Source organism: Hyperolius riggenbachi, chromosome 4, assembly GCF_040937935.1.
Source record: "Hyperolius riggenbachi isolate aHypRig1 chromosome 4, aHypRig1.pri, whole genome shotgun sequence".
NCBI classification, from domain to species: Eukaryota; Metazoa; Chordata; class Amphibia; order Anura; family Hyperoliidae; genus Hyperolius; species Hyperolius riggenbachi.
Window position 1 is genome coordinate 482,141,100 of NC_090649.1, and position 12,351 is coordinate 482,153,450.

The 12,351-nt window shown below is 47.3% G+C and overlaps 1 protein-coding gene across 2 annotated transcripts in view; it reads left to right on the top strand.

The window, feature by feature from the left end:
* Positions 1 to 12,351, top strand: part of HHAT (hedgehog acyltransferase) — a 349,971-nt gene that overhangs the window by 127,373 nt on the left and 210,247 nt on the right. The gene's annotated exons all lie outside the window — the stretch shown is intronic.

A 12,351-nucleotide genomic window follows, 5' to 3' on the forward strand; every position in this document is an offset into this window, starting at 1 on the left:
GCTTCTTAAAGAGTAACTGTCAGGCTGCAATAGCTAATTTAAACCTCTATTCTCCTGTGTTAAACAGTTTAGAAGGAAGCCAAAAAGGCAATACTGAAGTTAAAAATCTCTCTTACTTTGATGTTTGCTGGACAGCAAGGCTCTGTATTTCCAAGCTCGTAAGGAGGCCGGCAGGACGCATAACAGATACTGCAAAGCTTTCTGGGGCTGCTTCTTCTCCCCAGTACATTCCCTTGGTCCTCCCCTTCATTTCCCTATCCCGCCCTAAGGCTGCTTTCACAGTGGGAACTTACAGGCTCATGTTACAGCAGCTTGTAACAGCAGCCTAAACTCACAGCACTGAAAAATGAATGTGCTGTTCACAGGGCACATGTTCTGTTAGAGTATACTGCAGGAGTCCGCTATTGTTCCTAGCCACATGGCTAATTAATATTCACTGCACAGTAGTGTTGTCCGGATAATGAACCATTAGGATCTTTGATCCTGATCTTTTTTGTGAGTGGAATCATCAGGAAGCAGGGTGAGGGAGGATATGACATCACAATTGGCTTCATAGGAGACAGACAAACATGGAACCTGCCATGAGCTGTCAGGAGCATCATTCTCTGCAAATACTATGTAAAAATTCTGTGAAATCCAAACGTGGACAGTGAAATGCATATGTAATGTAAGTACAGCCAATATTTAGCTACTGATATATGTGTTTTTTTTCTCTGAGACCCGATACCTCACAGCTCCTCTTTAAAAGACACCTGAATTGAGTAAAAGTGACTCCTGTACCTCCCTGGCGGTATGATTGCTTTTTTCACATGCTTTTAGACCCAATAAGCAGGAACAAAATCATACCGCTAGATAGATCTACGGCAGCCCTGCACATTACTTACCTCCCCTGGATCTAGCTCTACAATTCTCCCTCTGTCCATCAGGTGGCGCTCTATCACTATAGTGAGATCACAGTCTGTCACCATGACGACAGACGGCCATCTCACCAGAGGGATGGAAATATATAGATGTAGGAAATGTTTCTGATGCTGAAACCAGGAAAGTCACCTTAAAAGTGAGTATAATGAGTTATTGTGATCTACTATATGTCATTACAGGGCCTCTTTCATTAAAATGTTTAATACGCAGTCGTGGTATTTTGCACATTTTCGCGCAGAGCCTCCAGCATCTGTTTGGATGCTACATGGTGCTTTAAAGGATACCCGAACTGACACGTGACATGATGATAGACGTGTATGTACAGTGCCTAGCACACAAATTACTATGCTGTGTTCCTTTTTTTCTTTCTCTGCCTGAAAGAGTTACCGTATTTTTCGGACTATAAGATGCACTTTTTCTTCCCCAAAAGAGGGGGGAAAAAGTTGGTGCGTCTTATAGTCCGAATGTACCTGTGCCAAGTGGGGATTTCGTGCTCCATCGATCGGATCTCCATTGTGGTGGAGCCGTGGCTTGTCCAGTAAGATGGGGAGGCGTAGGAGTCTCGGCAGACCATCTCATCTGCTGCAGAGCCCCAGCAGTTCATGTCACTGTCAGGACCATGGTCATGACATCACACTGTGGGAGGGGTTTCACCACTAGATCAGTCATACAGAGCCCCCTGATGATCTATTCGAGAAAGGAAAGATTTCTCATGGGAAAGGGGGTATCAGCTACTGATTGGGATGAAGTGCAATCCTGGGTTACAGTTCCTCTTTAAGCCTCATCTCCTATCTCTCTGCCTGTATTTGTAACAATGATTCCACCGCTTGCTCTGACTCTACTCATTAGCTCCATAATTCCAACACTTTCATCTGCCAAGCATTAAACATGTCCACCGTGACCTTTAGCAGCTGCGGGCTGTAGCCCGGTGCTCATTATTGCTTGGGCACTGCAGCCATCATGTTCCTACTTTGCTCACCTTGAATCAGACAGCAGTTCCTGTAAGTTCCCCCTCTGTCTCTGGCGTGGGGATTACAGATAAAGGCTAACAAAGAGCACCTGTCAGGACGGGCTGAAATATGCACCAGGATGTGCCAATGAGCCCAGCACCACAACATTCCCTCTCATAGAAGTGAAAGTCACTTTGATGATGAGAGCTCATTAGTCTCCCATCTCTCCAGCTGCTATAGATGGAAGGATGCTGCTCCCGTCTGACCTTGACAGGCATTGGCTGCCCACATCACTCTAGTCCAATTAATTACTGAGGAGAATGTGGCATGCTTCCTGTAGGGAGGAGAGGGGTGAAGCATGGGTGAGAGGGCGCGGCCTTGGCAGATATCCTGTCCACAGCTGTGTATTCCCTCTTCTCATTCTCTTACATGATGAGCTATGGGTGCACGTCATGCTAATAACCACATAGCGATGTATAATAGCTGTATGGCGCAGATGATGGCCAAGGGTAAGTCATGGGCATTACAGGCATTTGAATTCCATGCTAGTTGCGTAGAACCACTCTCACCTTTTTGATTTTGTTTTCTTTTCCCCAGATATATTTAAAGCCCAATTCCAGGATTTTCCTTAAAAGACAACTGAAGTGAAAGGGATATAGAGGCTGCCTTATTTATTTCCTTTTAAGCAATACCAGTTCCCTGGCTATCCTGCTAATCCTCTGCCTCTAATACTTTTAGCCATAGACCCAGAACACGTATGATGCAGCAGATCAGGTGTTTCTGACATTTTTGTCTCTGATGTGTCACTTTGTTTTCTGGTGATATTTAGGCACTACCAGGGGTAGTCCACCCATGAATCCAGGTGGGTGGCGTGTAGCAGGCGGCAGGGACACTACAGGGGCATCCTTTGGTCACCTATACTAGCTACCTATACTGGGGGCAACTATACTGGCTACCTATACTGGGGACAGCTATGCCTGACTAACCAATACTGGCGGTACCTATACCTGGCTAACCTATACTGGGGGCACCTATGCCTGGCTACCTATAGTGGGAGCACCCAGGGCCGGCTCTACCATAGAGGCAAATGGGGCAATTGTCCCAGGGCCCCAGAGCCTGTAGGGGCCCCCAATGGTTACAAGAGGAAAAAAATGTTTCAAAAAGACCTTATAGTTTTTGAGAAAATCGATTTTAAAGGGATACTGTAGGGGGTCTGAAAACCACTGCGCCTGCGTTGCCATGCCCTCCATCCCGCAGATGTCACCAGGAGCGTACTGCGCAGGCCTAGTATGGTCTGTGCTTGCGCAGTACACTCCTGGTGACATCAGCAGGATCGAGGACATGGCAACGCAGGCGCAGTGGTTTTCAGGCTCTCGGCCCGCGGTTTATTAGCCAGGGAATCAGTGAATTGGGCAACGGTGCCCGATCACTGATTCCTCTCCCCCGCAGAAAAAGCGACAGCTTCTCTTGGAAGCTACGCTTTTTCTGCTTCCTACGTTCCCCTATGTCGCTCTAAGCGTACGCGTTACGCTTAGAGTGACGTCACTGTAAATAAACTCATGGATGCCATCTTGTGGCCAAAAAGTAAACTACATCTAAATGTTAACTAAAAATACACATATATTTACAAAAAAAAAATACAATTTCAATCCCACCCTCCCAAAAATACCCACATAAAATGTTTAATTTAAAAAAAAAAAAAAAATTACAATAAAAAAAAAAAATAACACAAATATTTACCTAAGGGTCTAAACTTGTTAAAGGGATACTGTAGGGGGGTCGGGGGAAAATGAGTTGAACTTACCCGGGGCTTCTAACGGTCCCCCACAGACATCCTGTGCCCGCGCAGCCACTCCCCAATGCTCCGGCCCCGCCTCCCGTTCACTTCTAGAATTTCAGACTTTAAAGTCTGAAAACCACTGCGCCTGCATTGCTGTGTCCTCGATCCTGCTGATGTCACCAGGAGTGTACTGCGCAGACACAGACCATACTAGGCCTGCGTAGTACGCTCCTGGTGCCATCAGCAGGATCGAGGACACGGCAACGCAGGCGCAGTGGTTTTCAGACTTTAAAGTCTGAAATTCCAGAAGTGAATGGGAGGCGGGGCCGGAGCATTGGGGAGTGGCTGCGTGGGCACAGGATGTCTGCGGGGGACCATTAGAAGCCCCGGGTAAGTTCAACTCATTTTCCCCCACCCCCCTACAGTATCCCTTTAAGGGCTCTGCTCTGCCTCTGACACAGGAGACCAGGGTTCAAATCTCGGCTCTGCCTTTTCAGTAAGCCAGCACCTATTCAGTAGGAGACCTTAGGCAAGTCTCCTATAGAGCGCGTCCTAGTGGCTGCAGCTCTTGCGCTTTGAGTCCGCCAGGAGAAAAGCGCGATATAAATGTTCTGTGTTTGTTTGTTTATTGGTCCTGTTCTGATAATATCCACTTCTATAGTTGATTTGAATAGTAGCATTCATTAACACACAGTTTCCCATCCTCTTCTTGCACCTTTGACACTGTGGTTGTCCTGGATTGGTTTTGTTGTGTTGTATCAATTGTTACCTATAGCATGCTTGGGGGGCCTCAATGCTAAACTTGCACTGGGGGCCACGGCTTCTTAGCCCCACTAATGTCAAATCTGCCCCCGGTGCCCAGTGCAGTATACATTACCTCTTCATGACCACTGCTGGCTCCGGGGTCTGTCCACACATGTGGGTTTGGTTGTTTGACCCGATATCGCTGGCTGTTACTGCTGCGCCGCCTATCCACTACGATGGCCTGACATCTTACAGCATTTCCAATTGACACGCTCGCACCAAAATTGGTCACTTCATCTATCAGGCATTCACTTGGCGGCACAGATTTTCATCAATTCTATAATAATTATTGAATCTGATGGTTGATCGATAGATGTATGGCCACCTTTAAAGAGAACCTGAACTGAAAATAAAAAGTCAAAATAACCATACACAGGTCATACTTACCTCCTGTGTAGTCTACTCCTCAATCTCTTTCTCCTCTTCTGCGTCCCATTTTCCACTGTGATCAATGGAATTCTCACCTCAGGTGTCCTTCAGTGAGGCCAGAGACTACAGAAACGTCCAGTGTGTCATCATGATAAAGTCAAATGCAAAATGCAGAGTTACCTCACTGAGCTCTTTGCTTTGGCTCTTTGCTTGCGCAAGGCTTTCGCCAGGATGTGCTATTCAGCTGTTATTTTCCTGCCCACATTTGTGGCCGAACAATGGCGCTTCAGAATGCTTCGGAAAGCACAAGGTGAATAAGCGGTTTGTTTGGAAAGAACACACTCTTCAAAATGCTTCTAAATTGCAAGCGGCTTTTTTTTTTCCAGCTGCGACAGAAATCTAAAAAAACTTTACGCAGGCCTGACTCGACTCCCACACACATCGGCACGGAAGTGTAGAGAGAAAATCTCTTAATGAGTGAGTAAGCTGCAGCGCTATATATTCTATCCACTAAAGTATTTAAAGATAAAAGCTGCAGATGTCACATCCTACGTTCTGCGTCAAAGAACCCCGCGCTCAATTAAGACAGCGGAAGCACAGCGAGCTGTGGTGATGTGCAGAGAACAGCGGCGGCCCTTAGTGGCCTGTTTAGATCATTCTCGACTGGTTGCTAGAGGTTACGACCCTTGGAATAACATTCCCTGGATCACCATGGTAACTTTTCTGAAGACTATGCTGTGCCACTGAGGAAGAACGCGGATATTGTTGTATGTTACGTAAATTATAAATCTATCTAATTCTTTCAGTTATTGATGTTAATCTTTGAATACACTGCTTGTACCTTCCTTACTACAGGCTATGAAAGATTGCTGAAAACAGATCCCGCGTACGTGATTTAGGGCGCCATGGAAGATTGGGCACAGAAATAGTGCCGAAAGTAGAATATCTGTAAATGTACTGATACGCTACTATTTAAAGTGTTACCGTATAATCCGGCGTATAAGACAACTGGGTGTATAAGACGACCCCCCAACTTTTCCAGTTAAAATACAGAATTTGGGATATACTCACCGTATAAGACTACCCCTCTCCCAGTGCACACCAAATAATAAAAAACAAAAACAAACAAAAAAAATTAGATACTGGTGCTATATAGGAACAGATACTGGTGCTGTACTGTATGTGGTACCCATTATATAACAGTTATAGGCGATTGATTGACTGGTTGGATTGGTCAACTCTCCCTCTCGGCTCTCCTTGTCTACCTGTTTATCAGAGCGGTATGGAAGGATAGATCGCGCTGTGCCCATAAAACACGCCTCTTTCTCCTGTCTGGCTCACCCTTGTATCCTATTTACCTCCTCCTCTGCCTCTCAGATCGCGCACATGTGCGCCTGCGCCGCTTCACTACAGTCCTCAGCAGCGAGATCTGAGAGGCGGTAACAAGATCACCTGGCATCATTGATACCCGGCGTATAAGACGAACCCTGACTTTTCAGAAGATTTTCAAGAGTTAAAAAGTAGTCTTATATGCCAGAATATACAGTAATTTTCTTAAGTAAAATTGTTACCAATAATTTACTCTAGCTAAACCTAACCCTACTCTCACACAGAATCCTCCATAACCGATGCCTAACCCTAAGACCTCCCTTTATCAATGCCTAACCCTAAGACCCCCCTGGTGGTGCCTAACCCTAAGATGCTAAATACCTGTGTCCCGGCTTGATGACGTCATCAAGCCAGGACCCAGATATTCGGCATTGCAGGGCTGAGTGCAGAGCGGTGAATGGAGGCTCCGGCTGCAGGAATGAGTTAAGGTGAGAGAGGCTGCTTGCAGTTTCTGTTTATTAGCGATCTTGCCACGGAGGGGGACAGATGAAGGATCACTGCAGTTGGCTATTGCAGTGATCATTCATCTGTGGAGGGAGGACTAATTCCCTTTCCCCAATTAGTACTGCAGCTGAAAGTGCTGGGGGTGTGCCCAATTGTGCACAGCTGTGCTGCCGGTGGAAATCGTATATCTAAGTCCTCGTGGCTTCCATGAAGTCACAGAGGACTTAGATATAATGTATGGCTGGAAAAAGTGGTTAAAGAGGAACTGTGGTGAAAATGACACAATTAATAAAATGGCTTATTGTTTACAATATTCATTTATAGATTATTTAGTCAGTGTTTGCCCCATTGTAAAATCTTTCCTCTCCCTGATTTACATTCTGAAATGTATCACTGGTGGTGACCTCTTTAGTTCTGCCAAGTGATCTGTGCGGAGTGTTCGTTACTGAGAGTTCTATGCACAGAGGGAGATACTGCTTGCTTGGCAGTTGGAAACAGCCGTTATTTCCCACAATGCAACGAGGTTCACAGACAGTAATCTGTCAGGACCTATAAGGAACTTGCCTGTGAATACCGATGTTTGTGCCGAGCACCGGGCAGAATCCGCCGCTTCCGGGTCTCGGTGCTTGTTCCCCGCTGATGACGTGCAGGCTGTGACGCAGGCCGCACTTCCTGATAGCTGGAAGGCGCGCTCTCAGTATGCCCCCTGCAAAGTTAAACAATAGTCAGCTGACTGCGGTCAGTTTACTGTTCAAATATCAGCTGACTGTGCGGCTGAAACTTGGCAGGTACGTCTGGTGTGATTAGATGTGCTGAGTGTGACCGGCCACTGATTGGATACCAGTAGTATGTAAACGCGCAAAGTGCTCCCAGTCATCGCCCGTGATAAGCATAGCTGTGGCTAGTTGCTAGGTGCGCACTCATATTATCTTAACTATTTGGAATTGACCTTGGCTCGTATTTGACCATTCTTGTCTGCAGTTTGCTAACCCTTGCTTGTACCTGGATACTCTTGCCTGCAGCCTGGACCGACCTTGCTTGTTACCTGGATACATTTGTCTGCTGCCTTGACCGACCTTGCTTGTTACCTGGACACTTATCTGCTGTCTGGACTGACCTCTGCTTGTTACTTGGATACTCTTGCCTGCTGCCTGGACCGACCTTGCTTGTTACCTGGATACTCTTGCCTGCTGCCTGGACCGACCCTTGCTTGTTACCTGGACATTCTTGCTTGCTGCCTGGACCCACCATTGCTTGTTTCCTGCATACTCTTGCATGCTACCTGGACCAACCCTTGCTTGTTACTTGGATACTCTTGCATGCTGACCTTGCTTGAACTCTCTCGCTTTCTGTTTGGATCAACTGCTGCCCGTTCCCTGAACTATCTGTCATTACTGGCAAGTGACGCTGAGGGCCTCATCCTCCTAATCAAAGGTACTAGTCCTGTGTGATACTTATGAACTATTGAACTGTGCTATACTTGCCTCAGTGGGGTTCTGGCGGGTTATTGTCCTCTCTACTGCAGTCTGTATGCCTTGCACGTTAAGACCTGGGGGTAACCGTAGTCAGGAGACAAATAAAGTGTCCTGTTCACTCCGGGGCTTGTCTATAGGTGAAGACCGTGGACCAGGCTCAAAGCCGTGGCACTAGATTGGGGCATAGAGACTGAATGGGAACATAACTTGTCAAGCCTTACAGGACCATGTTCAGACTGGTGTGCGCGGTGCATGGGGTAATTAAAGAGAGAGAGAGAGAGCAGTGTGGGGGAGTCGCGGCCACTGCCTAGCGCCCGTTTCTAAACAGGCCTTAGGCCTAGTAAAGAATAAAAGCCTTAATGAGAATCCCCTGTGAAGAGATGGACAAGTCCAAAACCTGTTGCTTCAGTCATATTTCTACTACCTATTGTGAGTGACAGCAACATAGGAGAAAAGTAATTTATGGCTCATTTTACTCTGGAAAAAACGTACTTCTTATTTGTCTATGTTTGCACATAATTTACATGTTACAATTTTTCGCCATAGTGCCCCTTTAAATTCTGCGTACTTTTTTTTTCTTTCTTGGTCCGGTACGAATATTTCTGGTAGCCTTAGAAACCTTCTTTACACAGGTTTTTGTAACTAGCCATGCAGGGTCTATTTGGAAGATGAAATACATTTTCCTCCACCTTTCGGTACAATATATATTTTGCCGCAGTTAATTAAGTGTGGATCCTCTGCGGAGCTCTGACAAGTGGCTTAATAATATACACATCCTTGTTAAGTGTTCAGAGCTATGCAAATGTTAAATATTTCAGCAGCGCTTGTGTATTCTGTGTGTGGGAAGACCTCCCTGTGCCACAGCTTAATGCTGCGATCTCTTCTCCTCCGCCCGGCCCGCAACGCCTGTGATGTCTTCATGGAAGCAGACAGGAAATAGACAATCGCAAATTAAAATGACATCACCGACGACAGAGAGGAGGAACGCCAGGCGGGGGTATTGTGTGCGGTGTCAGGAAGCCAGGTGGAATGTCTTGATGCCTACGTTGGCTGAGCAGGCTGTAATTCCAAAACTTATCTATTTAAAGGGAACCTGAAGTGAGAGGGATATGGAGGCTGCCATATTAATTTCCTTTAACCTTCTTGGGACTGGCTGCCTAACCCCCCTTAAGGACCAGGCCATTTTACATGTGGGGGGCGCATTTGGGGGGGGGGCGTCAGGCAGCCGGATCCCCAATATAGCTAGCTGGGCATGGTCTACCTGTGTGGTCAGGTGTCCCCCATATTGCCAGTGGCCTTTAGTCACCTCCCAGGCTCCAGCGATGAGCAGCTCTAGCCCCCTCCGCTCTGGCCGGCATCCCCGCTTGTACTGCGGCTAAGTTCCAGTTCACGGCTTAATGACGTCATCAAGCCGGGACCCGACACATAAGGCAGGGTGAGCGGGGACGCCGGCCAGGGCTTAGGGGAGTGACGATCGCCGGGGGAACGTTAGGAAGGTGAGCTCCCTTCCTCTTCTTCCCTTCAGACCTTCGCTGCCAGTAGTGATCACTATGATCGGCCAGCGATCGTAGTGATCAAGGGCCAATCACGATGGCTCCTGATCGCCGAGGGGAGATGTCAGCTGTCATATGGCAGCTTAATCTCCCCTCTCGGGTGCGCACGATCGCGTCAGGAGTGGAAACGGCAGGTGGCGTAAATCCTATGCCGCATCAGTTAGGCAGCCACAAGTGCGGCGTAGGATTTACTACACGGTGTCCCTACAAGGTTAATTAATACCAGTTGCCTGGCTGCCCTGCTGATCCTCTGCCTCTAATACTTTTAGGGTCAGTTCACAGTGGTCAGTTGCGTTGCAGGATAATAAGAGTTTGCATGGAGGATAAGTTGCGTCGCTGCACCCTCCGATCAACACGATTGGCTGAATCCTTTGCAGGTGAAATCATGTTGCATACATGTGCATTATACCTTTGTATCGAGCTGTCTTCCTGATGCTGATCTCAGACAGGATTGTCTTCAGTCAGAAGCAGTAAAGAAGGAAAATGCCTGGAACCATTTTCTTTTTATTTACTATATAACCTTCACTGAAATCAAAACATGGACAGTACAATACATATGTTATGTAAGTACAAGTATTAATCTACTTATATATGTTTTCTTTCCTCTTGGGATAGTATGGCTGACCCTGCTACTGTAACACGCATAATATTAAGAATGTGTAGTTCTCTCCTAAATGAAAGTCTTTGAAGAGAATCAAGAGATATTCATTACTGACCTGTCCTGGTCGCCTGTCCTTGGCAAACACCGTTCAGGTGAACTAAGATAAAAGGGTCTTTGATGACTTACTTTATAGAGGTTGAGGGGTCAGGTAATTTATCAAGGGTGAATGAACTTCAGGGCCAGACATTAAGCCCCCAGAGGAAGGATCAATGGATCCATCTGACTTCGCTCAGCAGAAAAGCACATTTCATTATCTTCTGGAAGAGCTGCTTGTGAGGAAGATGGAGCGTGCTGTCACTGATTATGTGACGGAGAACCTTCTTATGGCAAAGCCATTACAGCTCATGGACCCAGCAGGTCAGACTGGAGCCTGGTTGCTCTTGACATGAGATGAACCGTGATGCATTGGTCGAGGTTCCGTGTTATGCATGAAGGCAGTACCATGGCTGAAGTGTCCACTACTAGCCTGACCATCATGTACCCAGAAGTCATTTATCAGTATATTTTATCCGGAGAGTATTACCTGTGTAGCAGACTAGCAGGCTACATTCACATGCCAGGGGTGTAACTAGAAATCACTGGGTACCCCCTGCAAAACTTTGGATGGGGCCCCCTTCCCCTGCACACTGAACAGGGACAGTCTACAAATCTTTGTCTACAAAACTTTGTATGATTCAGTGGATGAGCAGATGCAGTCATTAGAACAATTGTGTAGAGAGCAGAAAGTGTTTTCTTTCCTTGCCCTTAGTTATCAGTCTCTCAGAATGGGGCTCCCTGTGGCTTCTGGACGCCCCTGCGGATTCATCCCTTGCAGGGTCTATTGTTACGCCCCTGTGACATGCTGGTTTGAAGGCCGGCAAGGTGGACAATGAAGACCGTCTGGGACGAGAATCGTGAGTCAACCCAGCGTGTGTACGTCTTATTAAAGATTCAGCTTGCTGGATCTTTGGCAATTCCTGTCACCCGAGCACTGCCCGATCCCATTGTTCTCTCCTGCCTGTTTGAATTCGCTGAATCGTGCGGCACCTGTTCTCCCTTCACCCCCTCCATAGCGACAGACGCGTCGCTACCTGGAGGCTGATGTTGCGTCAGCACTGCACTGTCACCCAAGGGATTGCATATCCATTGAAAATTATGGTTTTGAAAATTATCATTTTGTTAACTACCATTTTAAAATTTTAGAAATAGTTTTTTTAATTTACGTTATTAGCGGCGGAGGAAGGAGGGTCTTAGGCTAAGCCATCAGGAAGGGGAGGGGTCTCAGGTTTAGGTTCAGGAAGTGGGATTTTAGGGTTAGGCATCGGGAAGGAGGGTCTTAGGGTTAGGCGTTAGGAAATGGGAGTTTTAGGATTAGGTTTCAGAAGAGGGGGTTTTAGGGTTAGTCATCAAGAAGTGGGATTTTATGGTTAGGCATGAGGAAGGGGGGGTTTAGGGTTTAGCATCAGAGGGGGAGGGCTCTGTGTGAGAGTAGGGTTAGGTTTAGTTGTAAAATATCGGTAATATTTAACCACTTAAGGACCGCATGATTTTTTGGTGATCTGTGCTGGGTGGGCTCTTCAGCCCCCAGCACAGATCAGGTTTCAGGCAGGTCGATCAGACTCCCCCCCCCCCCTTTTTTTCCCACTAGGGGGATGTCCTGCTGGGGGGGGTCTGATCGCCGCCCCCCTCCGCAGCGTTATTTCCCCCCTCCCTCCCCTTCCCTCCCTCTCCTCCTCAGAATAGGCGGTACAGGACAGTGATCCATCCTGTACTGCCTTAGATAGGCTTCAGCCTATCAGATGCCGGCGATCCCCGGCCAATCAGAGGCCGGGGATCCCCGATCTCCTTTACGGCACTGCTGTGACAGCAGCGCCGTACGCTGTAAACGCCGGGGATTTCTTCCCCAGTTGTTTACATTTAGCCTGTGAGCCTTCGATCACGAACTGACAGGAAACGGCCGCTCGAACAAACCATGGAAACACCACTGCGACCAGCCGCCGCCTATCGGAGTTGGCTGATCGTTAAG